The following is a 7,467-nucleotide window of genomic DNA, read 5'->3' as shown; positions in this document are numbered from 1 at the left end:
CTGGGGATTTTTTCTCAGGGAGTTCTTTGATGGCCTGTTGGATTTCATTTTCTGATATGGGATTATTTAAGAATTCTATTTCTTCTTCTGTTAGTATAGGCAGTTTATATTTTTGTAAATATTCATCCATATCACCTAGATTGGTATATTTATTGCCATATAATTGGGCAAAGAAGTTTTTAATGATTTCCTTAATTTCCTCTTCATTGGAGGTGATGTCCCCCTTTTCATCTTTGATGCTATCAATTTGCTTTTCTGCTTTCCTTTTTTAAATTAGATTGACCAGTATTTTGTCTATTTTGTTTGTTTTTTCAAAGTGCCAGCTTTTTTGGCCGCCACAAACTTGTGGACTCCCTGGCATTTTGATATCCTCCCCTAATTCTGATCTTTCTTCTTTAGCTATAACCTTTTAATCCAGTGATTTACTTTAAATCAGTCCCCCTAGTCCCCTCCCTTGATATGTTTCCCTTTCTAGCACTTCCCTTTTTTGTTCCCTTCCTCTCCCCCCTCTCCTTCCCTCCCTTTTTGTGTTTTCTCCCCCCCACCCATCTGCCTTGGTTTTCCCTTTTCCCTTACCCTGTTGGATAAGATAAAATTCAAGATCCCAATGGATCTGGATGTTCTTCCCTCTCAGAGTTGATTTCACTGAGAGTAAGGTTTAAGTAAAAACTCTCTTCCTGTCCTTCTTATAGGAGAATTCTTCCCCTGTCCTTCCCATGTGTATCTTTGTGTGAGAAAGATTATTCTATTTAGTTTTTTTTCTATTTCTTGGAGTATATCTTAGTACCATCAATGATTCCCCCCCTCCCTTTTTCTTTATATCCCCCCCTTTCTCTATATCATCTTGATGCCCCAAACTTTCCCTATGCGTGATTCTTCTTACTACTCTAATGATGCATACAATTTTTGAGAGTTATACATTACATTTTCCCCACATATTAATATATATAATTTGATATAAATGTAGTCCTTATAGAAGAGAGTTTGAATAAAAGAAAAAGGTAACATTTTTCTCCTTTTCCCTTTCCTTCATATTTATCTTTTCATGTTTCTCTTGGTCTTTGTGTTTGGATATCAAACTTTCCACAGAGCTCTGGTCTTTTCTTTACAAAAACTTGGAAATCTTCTATTTTGTTGAATGCCCATACTTTCCCCTGGAAGTATATAGTCAGTTTTGATGGATAGCTGATTCTTGGTTGAAGACCCAGCTCTCTTGTCTTTCTGAAAATCACGTTCCATGCCTTATGGTCATTCAGAATGGAAATTGCTAGGTCCTGTGTGACCCTGATTGGTGTTCCTTTATATCTAAATTGTCTTTTTCTGATTTCTTGTAAGATTTTTTTCTTTTGCTTGAAAGCTTTGGAATTTGGCAATTATATTCCTGGGAGTTGTCTTTTGGGGATTTAGTATAGAGGGTGTTCTGTGGACTCTTTCAATGCATATTTTGTCCCCTTGTTCTAGAATCTCTGGGCAGTTTTCTTTGATGATATCATGTATCATGATATCAAGATTACTGTTCATTTCTGGCTTTTCTGGTAGGCCAATGATTCTCAGATTGTCTCTCCTTCCTCTGTTTTCCAGGTCTGTCACCTTGTCAGTGAGATATTTTATGTTATCTTCTAATTTCTTGTCTTTTGGCTTTGCTTTATTAATTCTTGCTCTTTTGCAAGATCATTGTCTTCCAGTTGCCTGATTCTGACCTTTAAAACCTGGTTTTCCTTTTCAGTTTGGTCTGACCTATTTTTTGAGGCTTTGAGCTGTTTCTGCATTTGCATATTTTGGTCTCTCAGATTGCTGAGTTCCTTTTGCATTGTTTCCCATTTTTCCTGCCAGAAGGCTTCCATCTTTTTGATAATTTCTGATTTGAATTCTTCAAGAGTTTGTGGAGAATTTTGGAGCATTTGTTTGTGTTTCCTCTTCTATCTCCTCTGTATTTTGTATTTTTGCTCCATAAAATGTGTCCAAAGTCACCCCCTTCTTGCTTTTCTTGGTGTTTGGAGGCTTTTGCACTTCTGTGCCGTTTGCCATCTCTATGGTTTTTCTTCTCCTTTCCAGTCAGAAATCTGAGTGAGGGGGACTGGCTCTTAGTGTATCTGTCTGATGGTCCGTGGCTTTAGCCCCAGGCAAATTGTCCATTCTCCTCAGCTGCGCTATCTTCCCGGGGAAGCCCAGGGTCTGCCCTCCCCTGCCTGCCGGCATTTGGGTGTTACTGCTCTCAGTTCCCTCCAGTTGCTTTTCCGCTGCCTTACTTCCACTCTCCGAGCCTGGCACAGCACTGTCTGCAAGGTACCTCAGTGCCTTTCCGGCCCTGAGGCTCCTGTCTTTTCAGAGGGCCCTGCACTCTAAGGGGGGAGGGGTCCTGGGCTCCTTGAGCTCCTAGGGCTCCTGATGGGATTAGGTTCAGCTGGGTTGGTCTGGATGTGCCCTGAGGCAAAAACCTCCAGTGAGACTCCAATGGAAGGACCTAGCCAGGGGGCTACAGGCTCCCCCCATCTCTCTCAGGCTGCTTCCCTGCCCTCTGTATTGGATACCCCGAGACTGGCCCAGGTTGCTTTCAAGGTACACCCTTCAAAACAACACCTTTGCAGGCCCTGAGGTTCCCGCTGCTGCTGTGGGCTCAGCACTCTGGGTTGGGGGGGAGGGGTCCTGTGGCCTTCCTTCTGCCTTCCCATTAGACCCAAGTGTTCTAGGATTCCAGCTTTTGGGGGGTGTACCTTTTGATTTGACTCCAGAAGGAGGGTTCCCCGGCTTTGTCCTGTTGTTAAGTTTGAATTTCAGTCCCCTAGGAGCATTCGGTTTGTGATCGGTAAGGAAGGGTTTTCAGAGGTCTGAACTTTTGCTGTTTCTAAGCTGCCATCTTGACCAGAAGTCCCCTGTTCTAATTGTTAAGAAGGTAAGGACTTAGACTTTCTCAGAGAATGCACTCATAGAAGGAAAGTCCTGCATTGTCACTTATCTCTATTCTCTTCTCTTGATTGCGCGTTTGATTGTTTTGCTTGCAAACTGGGTCAGTGTGGACAACTCAACTCTCTTTTAATACATAGTATTGATATTAAGATGGAAGGTAAAGGTTAAAAAACAAATACTTCTTACCTTCTGTCTATTGGGTCCCAAGGCAGAAGAGCAGTAAGGGCTGGGCAATTGGGGTTATGTGACTTGTACCAGGCCATATGGCTAGGAAGTGTCTGAGGCAAGATTTGATCCTAGGACCTCTCGTCTCCAGGCCTGGCTTTCTATTCTCTAAGCTACCTTTCTGCTCCCATGTAGTTAATTATATCTAACAAGAACAAATAAACATATTTAAAGTGTTCACTATGTGCCAGTCACTGTGCTAAGCACTAAGGAAATCCCTCCCTACCCTAGTAAAAAATACAAACCAGACTCTTCTCGCTAAGAACTCACTGTTTAATGAAGGAGATCATAGGTAAATGACTAGGTACAATGAAGTTACCGAGAGCATAAATTGGAGAAAATCAACAGAGGGAAGATACTCAAATTAAAGGAAATTAGGAAAGTCTTCTTATGGAAGGTGGGATTTTACCTTGAACTTGCAGGGAGGTAGTGAAGTCATTAGGTAGCAATGAGGATGGGAAGAAGTCCAGGCATGATAGCCAAGAAAAAATACTGGAGTCAGATGGATTGTCTTTTTTGAAGAATAGTAAGAAGGCCAGTATCACAGGATGGCAGAGTACTTGGGGGTGAGTAAGGTATAAAAAAGCTGGAAAATAGGAAGGGATTAGATTACAAATAGGTTTTCAATGGGTAGGTAGCACAGTAGATAGAGCGACAGGTCTGGAGACAGGAGGTCCTTGGTTTAAAACTGGCTTCAAACAGTTCCTAGCTATGTGACTTTGGGCAAGTCACTTAACCCCCATTGCCTAGCCCTTACCACTCTTCTGCCTTGGAACCCAATAGGCAGAAGGCAAAAACAAAAGGAAAAGGAATAAAGTTGAGAATGAGAGGAAAGGAAGTGAAGACACCTATTGTAGATGGCCTTCTTAAGAAGTTTAGCTAAAAAAGGAAGGAAAAATATAGGATGGAAGCTAATGGGGAATGGATGAATCAAGTGAAGGTTTTTTTAGGATGGAGGACATATCAGTATGATTTTTGCTAAAGGGAAGCAGCCAATATATAGGGAAGACTGAAAATAAATGAGAGAATGAGAATGATGGAAGTGGCGATCTGCTTGAGAAGAAAAGATGGAATGGGATCACAAAAGAGAAAAAGGCTACTTCTTGTGAGACAAGGGTGAAGACAGAGATAGTACAAGAAGGCAACTAAGATATAAAAGATGAGGATATGGGTGACCTTAATTTTTTTAGTGAAATATGAAGCAAGATTCTCAGCTGAGAGGGAGGTAGGAGGGCGAGCCAAGGGAAGTTTGAGGAAGAATGAAAAAGTACAGAAAACTTTTTGTTGTCATAAGTTGGATAATAAGTCAATCAGAGAATTGAAAAAGGATAGCTTTGATGAAGGAAGTGCCTAGTTGAGATTATGCAACATAAATTTGTTAGCCATGCCAATCAGCACAATTCTATGATTGGCTTCATCTTCATTTGGCAGCACATGAGTAGGAGCAGTGGAGGGTGAGAGAAATCCAAAGCTGAGGCTTAACAGGGTAAAACTGATCATAGGATAAGAAGGTAAGGGATATAATGCTTTAGTGTTTCAAAGCACTTTACAAGTTATCATATTTGTTTAACCTGAGGTCTTGATGGATTTGAAAAGCTCAGCTTCTGATCTATATTTTCCAGGCAAATTATGGGATAGCCGCAGTCTTCTCAGTTAAATCTTGAGGTTCCCTTCTCATGAAGAAGTTATAAGATTTCTATAAATTTGACTCAGTTCTCTATATATTTGAGAAAAAGAGCCTTTGTCAAAGAAACTTATTTTTAACTTAATGCAATCAAAATTATCATTTTTTACTATGTCTCTTGTTTGGTCATAAATTCTTCCACTATCCACTTATTTGACAGGTAAAGAATTCCATGCTTTCCCTAATTTGCTTGTGGTATCACCTTTGATGTCTAAATTATGTCATTCATTCTGCTATCTGCTTCTATTTTATGGGTGAATTCATTCCATTCACATTCACAATTATGATTACTGTGTATTTCCCTTCATCCTGCTTTCCCCTCATTTATCCGTTCTCTTTCCTTTTGCCTGACCCCTATCAAAAGTGTTTTGCATTGGGACATTAATGCATTGCTGGTGGAGTTGTGAATTGATCCAACCATTCTGGAGGGCAATTTGGAACTATGCCAAAAGGGTGATAAAAGACTGTCTGTCTTTGATCCAGTCATAGCACTGCTGGGTTTATACCCCAAAGAGATAATAAGGAAAAAGACTTGTACAAGAATATTCATAGCTGTGCTCTTTGTGGTGGCCAAAAATTGGAAAATGAGGGAATGCCCTTCAATTGGGGAATGGCTGAACAAATCGTGGTATATGTTGGTGATGGAATACTAATGTACTATAAGGAATAATGAACTGGAGGAATTCCATGGGAACTGGAATGACCTCCAGGAATTGATGCAGAGTGAAAGGAGAAGAACCAGGAGAATATTATACACAGAGACTGATACACTATGGTACAATCAAATGTAATGGACTTCTCTATTAGTAGCAATGCAATGATCAAGAACAGTTTGGGAGGATTTATGAGAAAGAACACTATCCACAGTCAGAGGAAAAACCGTGGGAGTAGAAACACAGAAGAAAAGCAATTGCTTGAACACAAGGATCAATGGGGATATGATTGGGGATATAGACTCTAAATGATCACCCATGTGCACATATCAACAATATGGAAATAGGTTTTGATCAAGGACACATGTAAAACCCATTGAAATTGCGTGTCGGCTATGGGAGGGAGTAGGGGTGGGGAGGGAAAGAACATGACTCTTGTAACAAAGGAAAAATATTCTAAATTGACTAATTAAATTAAAAAAAAAAGTGTTTTGCGTCTGACCACTGTCTTCCTGAATCTGTCCTTATTTCTATCAGCTTCCCCCCTTTCCCTTATTCCCATCCCTTTCTACTTCCCTATAAAATAAGATAGTTTTTTTATTCAACTATCATGCATATTATTCCTTCTTTGAGCCAATGAGAGGAAGGTTCAAACATTGCTTTATGCCCCACCATTGTAAATGTTCTTTCATGCCTCTTTTGTGAGAGATAATTTACCCCATCCCATCTTTATCTTCTCCCTTCTCCCAATGCATTCCTCACTTCTTAATTTTATTTTTTTGAATATCATCACATCATAGTCAACTCACAACCATGTCCTCTATCTATGTATACTCCTATATGACCTACTAATGAAACTTAGAGCCTTCTAAGTTCAATGTGGCAAGGAAGGTTAAAACTACAATTAGGGATTATTTTTAAGTCAACAAAAAGCTTGCATCTAAGTTAACACTTAATCTTTTATTTAGTATTTCAAGGATCTATTACTTCATTGGTGGGCATGCTGCCTCTATTTAAGCAGATTCCCAACTCCTTAATAAATGGATTTGGAGAGGGCTGTGTCTACTCTATAGCAAATCATTTTTTTAACCCTCATTTTCTACCTTTCTAATAGTATCAATTATAGATCAGCAAAGTCTAGGGCCGCAATCAGGGTTAAGTGGCTTGCACAGGATCACATATCTAGGAAGTATCTAAGATCAGATTTGAAACCAGGCCTCCTGACTCCAAGCCTGATTCTCTATCCACTGTGCTACCCTAGCTGCCTCTCCATAGCCAATTTATTAAGAATTGCCTTTGAATTTAGCCAGGCTAGTCCAGAGACAACAGACACATAGTTCATCATCATGGCTTTGGATAGTTGCTCTGGGCCTATCTGTGATTTAATTGATGTAAGGAATTCCCAGTGTGGACATTCCCGCCAACTGAGGTTATTATTATTATTTTAACCTTTACCTTCTGTCTTAGAATCAAAATTGTATATTGGTTCCAAGGCAGAAGTGTTAAAGGCTGAGCAATGGGGTTAAGAGACTTGCCAGGGTCACACTTAGGAAGTATATTAGGCCAGAATTGAACCCAGAACTCCCTGTTTCCAGGCCTGGTTCTCTATCCATTGAGCCACCTAGGTACCTCTCCAATTGAGGGTATTACTGATGAGTAAATTCTGTGAAATTTATGTTCAGTTAGTCAATAAGTATTTTCCTGTTTTGTGCCAGAGAATGTCCTAAGCACTGGGGAAAGGTTAAAAAAAAAAAAGTAGTTCCCTAGCACAAGAAGTTCAAAGTTTAATGGGAGAGGCTACAGAAAAACAACTATGTCTTAGAGAGTTGCCTGGGAGCACAAAGAGGTTAAATGACATCAACTAATAATGAGTCAGAGGCAGGAACACAGATCTTTCTTGCTCCAAGCCCAACCTTTTATCCTGTCTACTATGCCTCATATGTCTCATCTGTTGGCTTACATAAGAATCAATGAATTCAATTCTTAATGTGCACAGAT

The sequence above is a fragment of the Monodelphis domestica genome, chromosome 1, assembly GCF_027887165.1.
Source record: "Monodelphis domestica isolate mMonDom1 chromosome 1, mMonDom1.pri, whole genome shotgun sequence".
Taxonomy (NCBI): Eukaryota; Metazoa; Chordata; class Mammalia; order Didelphimorphia; family Didelphidae; genus Monodelphis; species Monodelphis domestica.
The sequence above is the reverse complement of the archived record's forward strand: the minus strand, read 5'-3'. Positions refer to the sequence as shown.